Genomic DNA, 17,040 nt, shown 5'->3' on the forward strand with positions numbered 1-17,040 from the left:
GCCCCAGTCACAAATATTTGGGCTCACTGAGACCAGCAGGACTGTAAAAGGTCATAAGAGAGTCACTGCTGTATCATTTATCACTTATTAGCTTTAAGAAACTCTGCTGCTACATGCAGGATGTCTCCTGGGCACTACCGCCCCTCTAAGCCCCAGGTGCTTGGCATTATGGCAGCCCTGGGTTGGTTGTGTCCTAAGCCTTAAGTTACAAATTAGACACTGTACTGTTAGGGCTGCTTAAAGTTCTCGATCTAAGCAGCTGGTGAAGTTCCATCTCCCAAGGATGTCCCTTTATCACTGAGAAAATTATAGCTGCTCAGTCCTGTTGACACACCTCTCCTCTCAAACGTGATCACAGGGAACCCAGACTCACTTCAGTCTTTTGACCAACATCAATGAGCCCCTGTCAGAACAACAGGCTTTTGGCCAAATCCAACTGACAGCTCTCAGAAAATCTACATGCACTGGGAGAAATCGTTCAGAGACTGAATCATCTGGGGAGTCACTGGCTTAACATAAGTCACCATTTGCTTGCAAACTGACTAGTAAGTAACTATATTCACCTAGTTTTGTGAACCATGCTTGTAGATAAGTGTTTATATTAAAAGCTGAAAGAGTGATATATAATTTGAGTTGGAAGGCTGAATAGTTTGTATACGTAGGGAATGACTTGTTCAAGAGAAAACATTTTTATAGCATCAGAATACCCAAAGATAAAATGAGTAAATTATAGGTAAGTTATGAGAAAAACAGAGATATTGAATCTTAAGTTTTAAATAATGAGCTTTCATAATTTTAGTATTTATTTCCCAACTAAAGAAAGAATTCTTAGAATTCTCCATTATTTCACTTAAAGGTGAATATGACAGGCAAATGTTGCAACTAAAATAGAATAGATCTTATTTTTTCTATGAGGGAAACAACTTGATTTCAAATGATAATGTGAAATAAATTCTCAAATAATTAGTTGGCCTTAAAAAGCAGGCAGTGTAGTGTAGAGCAGACAGTGCAGCGTGGCAGGTAAGAGGACAGGAATCAAAATTCCTCTGTTTCAATCTTGACTCTACCAGTTACCACATTTGGGTGAGTTTCTTATCTTGTTATTACTCAGTATCCCAGCCTATAAAATGAGGATAAAGCAGTGATTTTTTCATAGGGATGTTGTGAGGATTATATAAAAACAATATTAAAGGCTGAACATTGTGTCTGGCATATTATTATATGTGCTCAATAAATGTTAGCTTTATGTAAAAATGTTAATTTATTAAAAAGCCAATATAACCTCTAGGCAATTATTCCTAACAAGTCCTGGGTGCTGTATGCACACTTGGACTTCTCTAACTTCATTTTGCATTTGAATCACCTGGGGTTTTTGTTAAAAATGCAGATTTCAATGGGTCTGGGTGGAGTCAGAAAGTCTGCATTTCTCACAAGTTCCCGCATGTTGCCCACAAGGCTGGTCTTTGCCTTAACACCTGAGACAATGGTGGATGGTTGCTCCTAATTTATAATACAGTGGTTCTCAGTAGGGAAAATGGGAATAAGGGAAGTGTAGACAATATGTACAGATTTAAAATCCCAAGTGATTGTAATATGCTTGCCTTGCCTTTTCCCTAATGCCTGAAGAACCACTGATTTGCTATTTCAACTTCTATTTTGTTTCTCCATTTCTTACTCTATTCTCTACTTTCCCCCTTGCCATTACTGTTTTAGACTAAAAAAACAGTATTAATAGTTCCCCAGTTACTAAGAATAAAGCATCAATTTCAAGCCATTTTATTGTGTATAATAGGATACTCTACTCAAATGAGGTTAGACAAATGGTTTCTCTCTAATATATCTCTTCTAAACTATAGGGATCTGAAAAATATATTTTCCATAGCTTTAGCTGAAAACAAACAAACAACAAACAGGCAAGAAAGTGATGTGTGGAGCATTCAGTAATAGAATACAAAGATGAATTAGATGTGGTTCATAGTATCAAAGGAGGTATACTCCCATAAGGAAGGGAAAATTGTAGATATTATGGAAGTGGCTGAAATCAAACAGTGTGACCCCAGTATACGTTCTACCTGCTCTGAAAGGTAGGACAGAAGGGGGCTTATTTTTAAATGGCTTTCCACCCCAGTGGCACTAAGATGTTTGGAGAGACTCATAGCCAAATATATACTCAGTTTGACCAACATCTCTCTAGGGCAAAGACCATTTTTATACTTTCGTGTGTTCGTAAGGATCTAACATCACTCAGATCCATAGTATTCCCTCTGTAAGTATCTTCTACATATAATTCTTTATTTCCCAAGTTGGATAAGAGGAGCTTTGATTAATATTAATTGATAAATAGCTAAAGACATCTTAGAGAGCAAATTAGCAATCATAAACTCTCTTTAATAGTACACAAACATGTATTTGACTCCAACATTCTTACTCTGAAGTTAACCAAAGTATTAAATCCACTGATCTAAATAAGTTTTAACATAATTTGGTGAAGAATAAAACAGCTTATATGTGTATAAAAGGAACAAGAATTCACATAAAGTTTCACCCCAACTGAAGGATTATTAATCTATAATTTTAAATTTTAAGGACATTTAGTCTTAGGACTTTGAATATGAAGGCTCAATGTGATTAGGAAAAACAAAGCATACCCATTTCTTCATCCATTTTCTAAACTACTAAATGTTAGAAAAATAATTAAATGTGATACTAGCAACACAATTTAAAATATTCTTAGATCTATGAAGGAAACTCTAATAATCATTTGCAAATTCTAGACATTTATTTCCACTTAAGACATTTGAATGATGCACCTATTTAGGAACCAGACAAATAAAATCTCTTTTAAACTGAGTTATAAGAATAATGTAAAATATAGCAGTCATACAATATTTACAGCATGTAGTGAATTCTATGTTAGTAAAATATTTGAAAGATGATTTTGTTTTTAATACTCAATGGAATCTTCTTCCTTTGTGACCATATGCTATGAAGAGAAGGAATCAAAAATCAACAAAACTTTTAATGTTAATACAACTACTAATATCAAGATTCACTTATTTCCGTTTCTATCACTGTTCTAGATATAAACTTTTGTTTTCTATTTCCACTTGTCAAATATCATTAAAATTATCACTGACTAATAAAACATTTGGCAAATTTATAGCTTTTTTTTTCTTTTTTTGCTGTCATTTATTTTGGATGTGTTTTAGAGCTTTAAGAGGATAATGGTGGTCATTTGCCAGTTCAGTTAAATAGTACCTTAAATCCCTAACGGACTACTTGATTTAAGTTGGTTTTATATATTAAGCTATCAAAAAGTTGAATTTTGGTAGCTAAAATTCATATAATGAATAAAATATAAAATAATAGCTAAATTTAGGCTAGAAATGGAACAAAACTTACTTTTACTTATGGGAACTATGGCATACTATTTTAATAAGTACCTACATGACAAGATACACAAACCATGTAATCCAATGACTTTAGGCAGTTTTGTAAGGGAACCCTTAGACATATTTTGAAGAAAAATAATAGCACTTTCCAGTGGTAATGAATTTAATAGGTGATTTACCCAGTTTACTAGATAACCTGGGAGAAGAGCATTCCTATCCTGGCCTTGACTGCTTTGTCATAGTTTGCTGGTCTGGCTTTATATTTGTTTATTGCCACCGTGTGTCTTCAGGACAGCTTTCTAACCCTCACAACACTTGGATTTACTTCCAACAGCTAAATAAAATTCTTAATTTGCCAGCTTACTTGGGAGACTCTCTGGCATAGCCCAGTCATGACTGAGTAAGGCAAAGCACTAGGTAAACTAATGAGAGTGGGGGGCCAGAGGCCAGGAGCCTGCATCAGGCAGCCAAAATATGCAAGTGTTATGGGACTGGTCTAGGTCCCTGTAACAAATTTGAAAACAAAACATAGCAAGTCCGTTATCTGTTTGAAAAGGACATGGAGATATTCACCATATAATTAAACTCTTAGTTTTAAATGCCTCTCAGCTAAGTATTTTACCTGGGCTTTTGTTAAGTAGCAGATTAAATTTTCTTTCATTTATTTTCCCTCTCGAATTGGGCAAATAATTAGTGATAGTAACAACAACAGTAATAAGCAGCAGCAACAGACCAAAAAATGCACACACACACCCCCACACCCACACACTTCTTACGTCAAACTAGAACACACACACACACACACACACACACACACACACGGCAAGAAACCTTAACAATCCGTAAATTTGCTTTTTTTTTTTTTTTTAACACAACCAGGGTTAGAGAATGACAGTAAAGATTTAAGCTCAGAACTCTTGAGATGGGGAGCATTGGCAAAGCGATGTAGTGACTGAAAGACATTTTATAAATCTCAAGGAAGGTAATTCTTTCTTTGGCATCAGTGGAACCAGTAGAAGAACACTAGGTTTCTTCTGAGTTGGATGATGGAGCAAGTGATTCAGTTTAAGATCAAAGAAGAGCCGAACCAGGAATCGAGGCTTCGGGATGGCCACAAAGAACAATGAAGTCAGGAAAAAAAGGGAGAGACAGAGTAGATGACAGACTCGACACTCATAAATGTGAAACTTTAGCAAATGCTGAGACCTGGCAACTTAGGGTACACTCCCTGAGCTTTACACCACGTTATGGGAATTGCCAGCCATTATCAGGAGGGATGGACTTTTGGAGCCAGCGCTGGAAACCTAATGGTTTTCCAGAATAGGTAATATACCAGGAGAGTTATTTAGAGAGTTTTGAGGGTCCTAAGCATGGGCAAAAGGGTAATTATTTTAGACTACTATTTTTTAAGCAAATAAATAGGAAACAAAAGGAATCAAGGAATTTTATCACTGGAGGGAACCTTATGGTCAGGGACCTGAGGTCCAGGGTTGTGAAATAACTCTCCTGAAAGCAAGCAGCCAGTTAAGTGGGTCTCTCCATTCGCCGGCTTCCTGTGCTTCCCTGCCCCTGCACTGTCTGCCAGGAGGGTGGCAGAATCCACCACAGCCTGAGACAGATGACCTAGGTGGGGCCTTTAGAGCTAGGGAAACACTACAGGAGGCAGGGGAGCAGGCAGTTTCTTCGAGAAGACGTACAAAAGGGTTATAGCTAATGCTAAAGGAAATAAACACCCGGGGACCCAGGACACTCAGATGGTGTCTATCAAGAGAATCATGTTGGGGATGAGGTACCTAATAGGAGAAACAAGTTGCTCAACAAAGTTATAAAACAGAACAGTGTGTGCCAGATTTCTTGCATCCTTCACTGTTACTTTCTCTTCTCTGAATGACACTAGACATAAATATAGCCAACTCCCAAATTTGATCCCAGGGGAAAATGAGCACCCAAACTTTTACTGAGAAGAGGAGGCTTGGAGGGCTCCAGTAGTGGGATTCTGATACACCGCCAGAAAACAAAGATTAGGTAAAGAAGCCCTAGATGGATACAATAACGGGGTTTCTACTGGGTGCCCAAAGACGATGGGGCAGGAGACACTTTGGGAAAGACTTGCTGAGGTCTTGGGGAGAAGTAGCAGGCTGGCGCTGTAGGGAGACTGGGCTGCACAGTTAAGAGAATTGGAGAATGGGGTGCTAGATAGGTGGTGTGGAGGGAAGGGGCCAACCAGAAGCTTCTCTTAAAATCGCGCCTCAGTTACAAACGTGGACTGACCAGGGCTATGGAGATTGGGGTGTCGAGACACCCCAGCTTCTCCCCCTCACCAATCTGATGAATCAGAGGGCACCTGGGGACACCTGAAGGTGGGACCGTTTGTCCCTGGTGGGGGCGGCGCACAGTACCAAGGGCACACAGGGTTTGTGGGGAGGGGTGAGGGGAAGAAGAGCCATGCTGGGCGTTTCCTGGGAAGCAGAGGGGGAGGGTGGGGACACTCTTAACTTCACCTTCGGAGTAGCGTAACTTTTAAATGGACGCCCCGCGGAGTTCTACCGGCTTCTTGCTCCGGACACGGTTAAAGGACAAGAGTTAGCTAAAAGCCTCGGGAAGAAAGTTTATTTGGTTGGATCCCATTTCTGCAGATTTCTGGCTTGTACTCGAAAGAGTCTGGTCAAATCAGAATGACCTTTTGGGGGCACGCAGCGAGCAATCTCAAATTGTTCCCTGCAACCCAGGCGCCCCTCACCTGATTTGGGGAAAGGCAGCCAGTTCCCGGTGGGCGCCGACCGGAACTGAGCTCTCTCGCTCCTTCGTCCCCGGGAGCCCACCAGCACAGCACCCGCGGTGAGGACACCTTGACAGGAAACTGACCAGCCCCGCCCCACGGCCCCCGAATCTGCCTGGGCAGTCCTGGTCGACTTACCCGCGCCCGGGGTCCTGAGCTCACGTCGGACAGCGAGTTGGCAGCGCTGGTGCGGGGCTTCCGCCCGCGTCTTCCGCGTCCCGGCGGTGCGCCCTCACTCCCGGGGTTCGCTCGGGGTGCTCCCCATCAGTCGCCGTCCCAGCCCGAAACAGATGCTCGCCGTGCCTGCCACCACTGCCTGGGGCCCTGGGCTGACGAGCGCGCTGGAATCGTCCGCGACGCGGCAGCTCTGAATTTATAGCGAGGGGCGTTGCTGCTCGGTAGGTTCCAGGGATGAGGCACTGTTTTGCATTCTCTCCTCCTCCGCCCCGCCCCTGGAGACCCTCTTGGCCCAACCCCCTCCCTCTCCAGATGCTGACGGAAGCGGGAGGATGCCACAGTCATCGCCAGTGTCACCTACCAGATCCCTGCGCACGAGGCTCAGAACCGTGCGTTGGGGAGGGTCGCTAAATGGAAGAGAACTGGGGGTACAGGAGAAACAGTTCATGCCCGAGATAAATGTATTCCTACTCTCTCTCTCTCTCTCTTTTTTTAACTTGGAAAACTTTTTAAGGACGAATTCGGGAACTTCTTTTCCTGTGACTAACTCAAACTTTGACAATAGGGTTGTGGATCATAAATGCCATAGATTAATTAGGTTCACAGAGTGAAAGGGTGGACATTTATATCCTCCCATTGGGCATGCTATCAGAGTTGCATGCTTAAAACTGTAAAAATAGAAAAACTTGAAGAACAAAATATGACCAAATATTTAAGGAAGAATTAGTATAATTTCTTCACAAGCTATTCCAAAAAACAAAAGAGGATCATTTCCCAACTCATGCTATGAGGCCAGTATTGCCCTGATCCTAAAACCAGATAAAAAAGACATAAGGAAAAAAAGAAAACTCAAACAAATTATCTCTTATGAGTGTAGATACAAATCCTCAATAAAATCAACAAATCAAATCTAGTAACATATAAAAACACCCATGATCAGGTGAGATTTATCCCAGGACTGCAAGATGAGTTTACTGAAAATCAACTGAGGGACTGCATCATATCAATGGAATAAAGGACAAAACCACGGGATCATCTTAATAAATTAGAAGAAGCATTTGACAAAACTCATCACCCTTTCATGATAAAAATACTCAACAAACTAGAACTGGAAAGGAACTTTCTCAGTCTGTAAAGTCCACCTGTGAAAAACTAACATGATACTTAGTGGTGAAAACTGAATGTTTTTGTATCTAAGATCAAGAACAAGACAAGGATGTTGGTTCTCCTCACTTCTATTCAACATTGTGCTAGAGGTTCTAGCCAGGGCAGTTGGGCAAGAAAAATAAATAAAAGCCATCTATGTGAGAGTGGAAGTAAAAGTATTTTTATGTGCAAATGACAGGATCTTATATTTAGAAAATCCTAAGGAATCAGTGCAAAAAAAAAAAAAACTAGTAGAGCTAATAAATAAGTTCAGCAAGGCTTCCAGATATAAGATCAATATACAAAATCAGTTGTGTTTCTGTGCACCAACAATGAACAATCCAAAAGTGAAATTAAGAAAAATTGCATTTACCACAGATCAGAAAAAATAAAATACTTAGGAATAATTTAACAAAAAAGGTAGAAAACTTATATTCTAAAGACCGTAAGACATTGAAAAAAATTAAATTAGACCTAAACAAATGGAATGACATTCTATGTTCATGAATTGGAAGATTTCATATTGTTAAAATGGTAATACTCTCTAAATAATATACAGATTAAACAGAATTTGTATAAAAATCCCAACAATCTATTTTTGAAGAAATTAACAAGATGATCCTAAAATTCGCATGGAAGTGCAAGGGACCCAGAATCGTCAAAACAATCCTGAAGAAGAAGAGAAAATTTGGAGGACTCATTTTCCTGATTTCCAAATTTACTATGAAGCTGTAATAATGAAAACAGTGTTTTACTGACATAAAGATTGATATACAGATCAATAGAATAAGAATTGAGTCCAGAAATTCTAGCATATTAATGGTCAATTTTTGACAAAGGTACCAAGACAATTCAATGGGGAATGAATAGTCTTTTCAACAGTGTGACGACCAGTGCCAGTCTGTGAGTGAAATTTGGAAACACTCTTGTAGTTATTGTGTGAGATTCAGGACTGCTTTATATCTTTATATCTAAATTTAGTGCTATAAATAATTAACCATAGTCAGATCTGTACTAAATTCCAGCTTAGTTTTAGAAATGATGATATTTTTGAGGACCAGAAGTCTCTTAGAGAGTCAGCTGTTTTGGGTGCAACCTCTTCAAAGGGTGGGCTTTGCTCTTAGGAATATTATATTATCAGAAACAAGCAGATGAGAAGGAAAAGTTCCCAAGAAATTAGTGGCATCGTTATTACTGTGATGAATCAGCTGAGTAATGGTATGGTTTAAGCATTGGCTTTTCTGGATATAATAACACATTAATACTATTCAAAAAGATGGACATTAGAGTTGACTAGAGACAAGGATTTGAAGCCCAGCTGCAAATATATACATGCATGCATATGCATAGAAAAAAATGAATGTACTTTCAGTAAAATGCATGCAGTGGTTGTTCTGAAGTTAGTACTTATGGAAAATTTTAGATTATATTTGCTTTTTATGCTTGTGTTTATTACCCAAATGTTTTATAACAATTATACCAGTGTATCAGGGTAAACTAGAAGGCAGGGAGCTTAGCATAGGAACTATTTGGAGAGCAAGGAGTGTCTATGTGGACACGTTTTGCTCCCACTAAACTTGAAGGTCTGATGACTGCAACCACATGAGTATGCCTATACCTGAACTTCAGGGTATTCCTGTAGTTTAGAATATGCAATTGGTTCTCTCACTTATGACAATTCAGTACTTAGCATTTATATAAGGAGAAAGTGTTATAAACATATGTAAATATTCACAGTGTTCAGGTTTGTTTCCAAATAGAGGTCCATCCTTGTGACTGTAGAGTAGTCTATTCTAAGAGAATAGAGCCAGGCTTTTGAGACGGATACCATGGCAGACGTTAACCTAGTCTGCTATTGCATGTGCTTCAGCTTATTTTCTCAGAGACAATATTGGGTAAGACTGATGACATTATATACTCTTATCCTATGTGTACTTTCAAATGAATTCATAGTATATATATGCTGGTGATTGTAAATTGGAACTCATACATATGGCCACTTACATTACTCAAAATGGAAAAAAAAGAACATTTTCTGTATTTCTCTTGTTCTAAAATTTAATATATCATTAAGCCTCGTCAACTTTAAACTTACCGAAGGAACTTCATTCCAATTTCTCTCTCTCCACTTTTTAAAATTTTTACCTCTATTCCTAGATTCTCTCAGATGCCTTTCACATCTCTTCAGGTTTTTTATTTCCATCATTTTGCCCATGATGATCCACTTCTAGACTACCTTCCAATCTTTGCCACTTGAAAACTTGCCTATCCTCAAAGACTCAGATCACATGCCAGTTTTTAATTTTCCCACTCACATCTGCCAGAAGTTACCACTTTCTCCTTTGAACTTTGTGTGACTGTTTCTGAAAATATAAAGTAGCATGAATTTATGGAAAGAGATGTTCGCTAGATGTTTAGAGACCTGGAGTCCATTTTCTATTCTCTCAATAGGTGTCAGTGAAGGTTGGCCAAGCCAATGGATATCTAGGTCTTTCCTTAGATTTAGTTTTTCCGATATCCAGTTTACAAGTTATGTGAACTTGGGCAACATATTTAACCTTTTTATGCTTCAGTTTAATTATTAGTAAAATGTGAGTACCAATAGACCTAATTCATTGTGAATGAGGATCAAATGAATTAATACATGTAAAGCAAATAGAACAATTCCCGTTCTACATTAGTGCTTAAAAAAATGTTAGCTTTAAAAGAGAATAGCCCCAATAATTCTAAACAGGTGTGTTGTCCAATTATCCAAATATAGTCCCTACTCTAAGAAATATTTTTGATAAGATAGGGATCTTACTCAATGTACTTTATCAAAATTGGTACCCCTCTTTTTTAAATAGTTTTATAGGAATATAGAGAAAGAGAAAACTATGACAACAAAAGAACATTGTTGAGTATTTTTTTTTTTTTTCATTGTTGAATATTCTTGATTGGGGCATGTAGATAGCCTCATTAAGTATAACTAAGTTTTACAATGCTATGTATTATAATGAGGATCTATATCTCAGGAAGTTTATTTAAATTGTCCATATGGTGTTTTCACTCTTATGTGGATCCTGAGAAACTTAACAGAAACCCATGGGGGAGGGGAAGGAAAAAAAAAAGACGTTAGGGTGGGAGAGAGCCAAAGCATACGAGACTCTTAAAAACTGAGAACTGAGGGTTGATGGGGGGTGGGAGGGAGGGGAGGGTGGGTGATGGGTATTGAAGAGGGCATCTTTTGGGGTGAGCACTGGGTGTTGTATGGAAACCAATTTGACAATAAATTTCATATATTGAAAAAAAAATTGTCCATATGGTATACTGTAAGGAACTAATATGTAGAGTGAGTAAACAACTGTTTTACCCCTTTTATTATCTATGTTTTACTTATATAACTTCTTAAAAAAACAAATTATAAATATCACATCTCATTAACTAGACAACTTTTCTACTATTTCTTATCACCTTCATTTATAAAGAGAGAATGGACATTTGCAAGGTTCTGTAACTCACTAGAATATTAGGGTATTCCAGTAATTGTTATTCAGTAAGCTGGCGAGTGTGATATAATCTGTAGAGGCTTGGAACAATCTAAAAGAGTAAAATATTTTATTCTAAGTTATATTTGGCTTTATGAGTAGGACATTTAGCAATTATTTAAATATCCACAAGGAATGAGGGAACAACTCATAGGAATAAAACTATTCTTAACTTTAGAGATAAACTCACGTGTAGTAAATGAAGATGGATCAATTTAGTACTGAATTAATTTCACTTTCTAAAAAAAAAAGACAAGGTTAGTAAACTCACCAATAAAAGTGTTGATAGATGATAGGAAAGAATGAAAAAATACTGCGCAAAGTTCCCAACAAGAGAGTTGTAATATGTGTTTTAAATCTATGAACATCATTATTAATAATCATTGAATAAATACATCATGCTCGGAATAAATGAACTGACATACATAAGAATTATATCAATTTATTAAATATTTAATTGAAAAGAAGGAAGTTTTATATAATTGCTAAAAAGATGGAGGTGCTGAGAAATGAAGCATCTGGGAAGAACAAGGTAAGTGTTTAGGGTGGCAAACAGGCTATATTTTGACCCATATAAAGAATTCAACAGACTTTCAGATTAAAAACTATAGAAAAATGAATGACATTTGTAGAATTGTGTTTGAATTTAACTGGTTGAGGAAAGATAAGGAGATTAGGCTAACTCAACTTTATTTAAATTATCATTTTCTTCAGAATAGTATAATCTAAATATTTCCCACCATATTTCTTATTTTGGTTCAATTTTGGTGGTTGGCCCCTTATTTACTGTCAGATTGTTCACTCACACAATCCTGCTGGCTGTCCTTTACTCACCACAGAGGTCATGATATCAGGCTGCCCACTTGGCTGCTGCTTCTTTGGCATCCAGCCACCGTGACAACACCCATGTTGGCCCAGGATATGCTCCCACCCTGCTGATTGAGCTGCAGGATTCCTGGTGCAAGCAGAAGGCTCCTCCCTGACCAGTGAAGGGCATGTCTTTGACAAGGGAGATGCTTATAGCTCATCTGAGCTCCACTGGGTTAGAGACAATTCCTAATGTATGAAGCTTCCTCTGGCCCATTTAGAATTTTTAACTTGACCATGCAGTCCAAAAATACTTCCCTATACATAAGCCAGTTATCCTTAAAAGAGTAAAACTTGACGCACTCACCTGCCACCCCTGTGTTGCTAACAGCTGTCATTTGTCAGGATTTCATCTATACTAGGTTTCATGCTGGAGGCATTCACAAGGACAGCCTATATAAAAAGTCCACATTTGGAGGGCTTGAAAACCACTTGTTAGCAAAGTTTGAGCAATTGTTTGTTGGGAGATGGAGTAAGAGTACTGAAGTAATACCATCAGCACTCATATGTACCACTTGGAGTCCAGTGGTAGAAATGTGGTTGGTGGAAAGTATCTTCTGGCTAGCAGGTTTTTTGTTTTTTTTTGTTTTTTGTTTTTTAAATTAAGTCCTTTCTTTTCTAGTATATCAGCCAAAAGTTAATTTTATATTCATCCTTGTAGGATTATTTTAAGACACTTTTTCAATGGCTATTGTATAATTTTAAAGGGACAAATTCAGGTTCCTTTGGCTGACTCTGCTTGTACTCACACTTTCTGTCTGGTTAATATTCCACAATCTTTCTACATGAACTCATGCTGCTAGTTGTTCATTAAATTGTTCTTGCCTAAGTACTTCTTGATCAATTCTATTATTATTTGTTCTTATTCTTTCCTAGTATTGATGTTAACCGCTCAGTAATTTCCTGGATCTCCCCTTTGGCACATCTTAAAGATTAGAATAGTTATTATTATAATTATTTTCTTGAATCTTTCTGCAGCCCATCCATCATTTTCTTATTTTCTGCATTGTTTATGACTTGAAGATATACAGGATGTAAATATATTATTCATGTAAAACAAATATCTTACTGTGAGGATAATATTCTCAAATATTTCTTATCAAAGAGATGTATACTTTATTAAAATATACTTTGAACATACTAGAATAAGAAATAAAGTTAGCAGATAAAAATTAAGGATTAACAGCTAAAATATACTATTATAGGCAAATTATTTGGCTTTTCCTGAATGAACAAAATGTAAAAGTAAAATTCTTGAAATCAATTACTTAAAAATGTAAATAAAGTATTATTTTATTCATATAAATTATCCTTGAGCAACATATGTTGTCTCTTTAAATATTTTCTTACTATTTGATTTTTTTTTTCATGTACAGCCTATTATAGTATAGACATAAACCAGTTTGGGGTCTTTAGTCACAGAAGAGACATAATTAATTAATCAGAGTACCTATAATAACTGCTGGATTAGGCATGAGAACATCAGTAAGACACAGCTATTGAATGTGAAGTGTTCATAGTGCAGGGAGGTAGAATTAGCAGGGATGTATAACACTATGTTTAAATATTAAAGATATGTTCAGAGAATGCAAAGAAGTCTAGGATTAACTCTGATAGCCACAAGCTAGAGAAAGTTACCATACCAATGGAGATGTTTGAGCTATGCTTTGGTGAGGGTGTTCTAGACAGAGGTCACTACATGTGCAGATGACACTATGACCGTTGTGTCTTTTCCATTATGGGTAGAAGGGAAATGGTTCTTTTTTCTAAATCTTGATCTCTTCTTCTGGGTCAGAATCCCCCAGCAAGCGAAGATTGTGGTGACTTTATTTACTCCTGTACCCATAGTCTGGCATAGCAGTTGGCACATAGTACTTGCTTAGTAAATGTTTGTTGAAGGGATGAATGGATGAGGTGAGGGTAAGATTTTGAAAGGCCAGGTTCAAGTATTTGGACTTACCCTATGGTTAATGAGAGTCATGGGGGTCATTGGGGAGTGAGTCCTATGATCTCATTGGTTATGTCAGAAGGTAAAAAGTAATTCTAGTGGAAATAGAAAGGATATATCCAAATGGGACCAGATTGTGGGCCCATTGAGTTAGAAATTCCAGGAGATGAATTAAAACTATTAGAAGAAAAACGAAGAGGACTTAAACTAACGTGGTAGCTCTATGGATGGGGGAAAAAGCTTCTGAAATGCAGTGGAAATAATTCATTGACTGACTAGTTGGATATGAAGGGTGAGAAAGAGGCAGAAAGGAAACAATGAAATTTCTGGGTTGGAAGGTTGGGTGGATGGCATTGCTATTAACTGAGATCAGGAATACCAAAAGGGAACATATTTTAGAGAAAGGATGAATTTAATTTTGGATGTGTGCAGCTTGTTTTCTTGAAGGGCATCCAAATAAAGCAGAATCTGGGCTGAGATATGTAGTTTGGGGACTCAGGAGTGTGGAAATGATGCTTGAGGTTATGGGAGAAAATGAGGTATACAGAAGAGAGTGAAGACAAAAGGGAGGATAAAAATGAAGATGAAATCCAGGGACACACATCTAAATGATAGACAGAGGGGGGAAGAGTCGGCAGACAAGAGAGCTAACTGATTTGAACACAAACTGTGAGACAGATGCTGTCTTAGTTACTTTGCATACGTTGTCTAGTTTAATCTTCACAACAACTCTGGGAGAGCTTATCAGAAGAGTAGGAGCTTTTCCAGGAAAGGCATCCAGAAACCTTGGTTGGAGTAAATTTTAAGTAGGTATTGGCAAACTTCTCCAAAGGACCAGAGAGTAAATATTTTAAGCTTATTAGACAAACTCTGAGGTGCCTGGAAAGCCATAGATAAGCAAGTAGGTATGACTGTGTTCCAATAAAACTTTATTTATGGACACTGACATTCAAATTTCTTATAATTTTCATATGTCAAAATGTTATTCTTCTTTTGATTTCTTAGAACCATTTTAAAATGTGAAAACTATTCTAGGCTCATGGGTCCTATAAAAACAAGGAGCAGGCTGCGGTTTACTAAACCTTGGTTTAAAGAAAAAGCGGTGTTAAGTGTGGGATGCAAACATGTGAGCCCAAGAAATATCACTGAATTTTGCAAATAGGAGGTAGTTGATGACCCAGAAAAACTGGTTTCGGTAGAAGGAAGGGGCAAAACACCATTGTAACAGGTTGGGGAATAACCAGGAGGTTGACAGAATAAGTATAAACTTTCTTAACAAGTTTGTCATGAAAGGAAAAGACAGTGTTAAGGTGATACTTAAAAGAAAAATATGATTTTTGTAAAAATACGAAAAAAGTTGGGACTACATCAAAATAAAAAGCTTCTGCACAGCAAAGGAAACGGTCAACAAAGCTAAAAGGCAGCCTACTGAATGGGAAATGATATTTGCAAATTATATATCTGATAAAGGCTTAGTATCCAAAATATGTAAAAGATAAAACTCAACACCCCAAAACAAATAATCCCATTAAAAATGGGCAGAAGACATGAACAGACATTTCTCCAAAGAAGACATACAGGTGGACAACAGACACATGAAAAGATACTCAACATCTCTGATCATCAGGGAAATGCAAATCAAAACTACAATGAAATATCACCTCACATCTGTCAGAATATATAAAATAAAAAAAAAAAACACAAGAAAAAACAAGTGTTGGTGAGGATGTAGAAAAAAAGGAACCCTCTTGTAGTCGGTGGGAATGCAAACTGGTGCAGCCACTGTGGAAAACAACTTAGAGATTCTTCAAAAAGTTAAAAATACAACTACCCTATGATTCAGGAATCACACTACTGGCTATTTACCCACAAAATACAAAAACACTAAATCAAAGGGATACATGCTCCCATATGTTTATTGCAGCATTATTTACAGATTATGAAAGCAGCCCAAGTGTCCATTGATAGATGAATGGATAAAGAAGATGTGGTGTATATATACAATAGCATATTATTCAGCCATAAAAAAGAATGAAATCGTGCCATTTACAACAACATGGATAGAGTTAGAGAGTATCATGCTAAGCAACATAAGTCAGTCAGAGAAAGACAAATGCTCTTTGGTCATACTCACATGTAGAGTTTAATAAACAAAACAAATGAACAAAGGGGAAAAAAAAGAAGGACAAACCAAGAAACAAATTATTTTTTAAGTTTTATTTATTTTGAGAGAGGAAGAGAGAGAGTGCAGCCATGGGCACAAGGTCCTCAAGTGGGTGAGGTGCAGAGAGAGAAGGAGAGACAAAATCCCAAGTGACTCTGGGCTTAATCTCATGAATCCGTGAGCTTGATCTCAGGAACCTGTGAGATATCATGACCTGAGCAGAAATCAAGAGTTGGTTGCTTAACTGACTGAGCCACCAGGTGCCCCAGAAAGATTCTTAACTATAGAGAACAAACTGGTGGTTACTTGAGTGAAATAGGTGGTGGCGATTAAGGAGTGCACTTACCACGATGAGCACTGAGTAATATATAGAATTATTGAATGATTATATTGTACACCTGAAACTAATATTACACTGTATGTGAACTATGCTGGAATTAAAATTAAAAGTGCAAAAAAAGAAGTTAAAGAAAATTGACAGAAAAGGTTAATACTCAAGCCCCCTAAATTATTACTTCAGTATTTCTTATTACCTATAATATATGACATCTCCAACATGCTTGCATATGAAAGGAAAATAATGTCAAGGTGAATTAGAACTTTTCTAAATTTCAAGGAATAGAAATCAAATGTGTCATATTAAGCCTAGATTATTCTTTGAATAAATTATTTCACAGCTCTAATTAAGACTAAGTTACATTTAATTTCAGAAGTCCTTTTCCTCCTGCCCTAGAGTTGCTTTCTCTCCGCTTCTCTGTCCCTGAGGACATCACCCTCTCATCAGTAAGCTTGCCCCTCACTGTGATAAATCCCAGTCCAAAGTCACCCAAACCAACTTTTATATATATTTGGCACATTGGTATTATTTTAATTATTATTTATGATGTTTTTATACTATAATTCTTCCCTTCTGAGATTAAACCATGCAGTTATATTTTCTATGCTGTATCTCCTTCCAAAAACAGCTGTTTTGCACACGTGTTCTGGGACAGTCTTCATCGATAAGGATACACCTATGATGTCTTTCCCAAAGAGGTTTC

The 17,040-nt window shown here is 37.4% G+C and overlaps 1 protein-coding gene across 2 annotated transcripts in view; it reads right to left on the minus strand.

The window, feature by feature from the left end:
- AGTR1 (angiotensin II receptor type 1) overlaps positions 1–6,573 on the minus strand; it is a 44,893-nt gene extending 38,320 nt beyond the window's left edge. For both annotated transcript variants that reach the window (XM_045503348.1, XM_045503349.1), the window contains exon 1: positions 6,310–6,573. The gene's annotated coding sequence lies outside the window, so the exon portion shown is untranslated. The remainder of the gene's footprint in view (positions 1–6,309) is intronic.
- Between the last annotated feature and the right edge of the window lie 10,467 nt (positions 6,574–17,040).

Source organism: Leopardus geoffroyi, chromosome C2, assembly GCF_018350155.1.
Source record: "Leopardus geoffroyi isolate Oge1 chromosome C2, O.geoffroyi_Oge1_pat1.0, whole genome shotgun sequence".
Taxonomy (NCBI): domain Eukaryota; kingdom Metazoa; phylum Chordata; class Mammalia; order Carnivora; family Felidae; genus Leopardus; species Leopardus geoffroyi.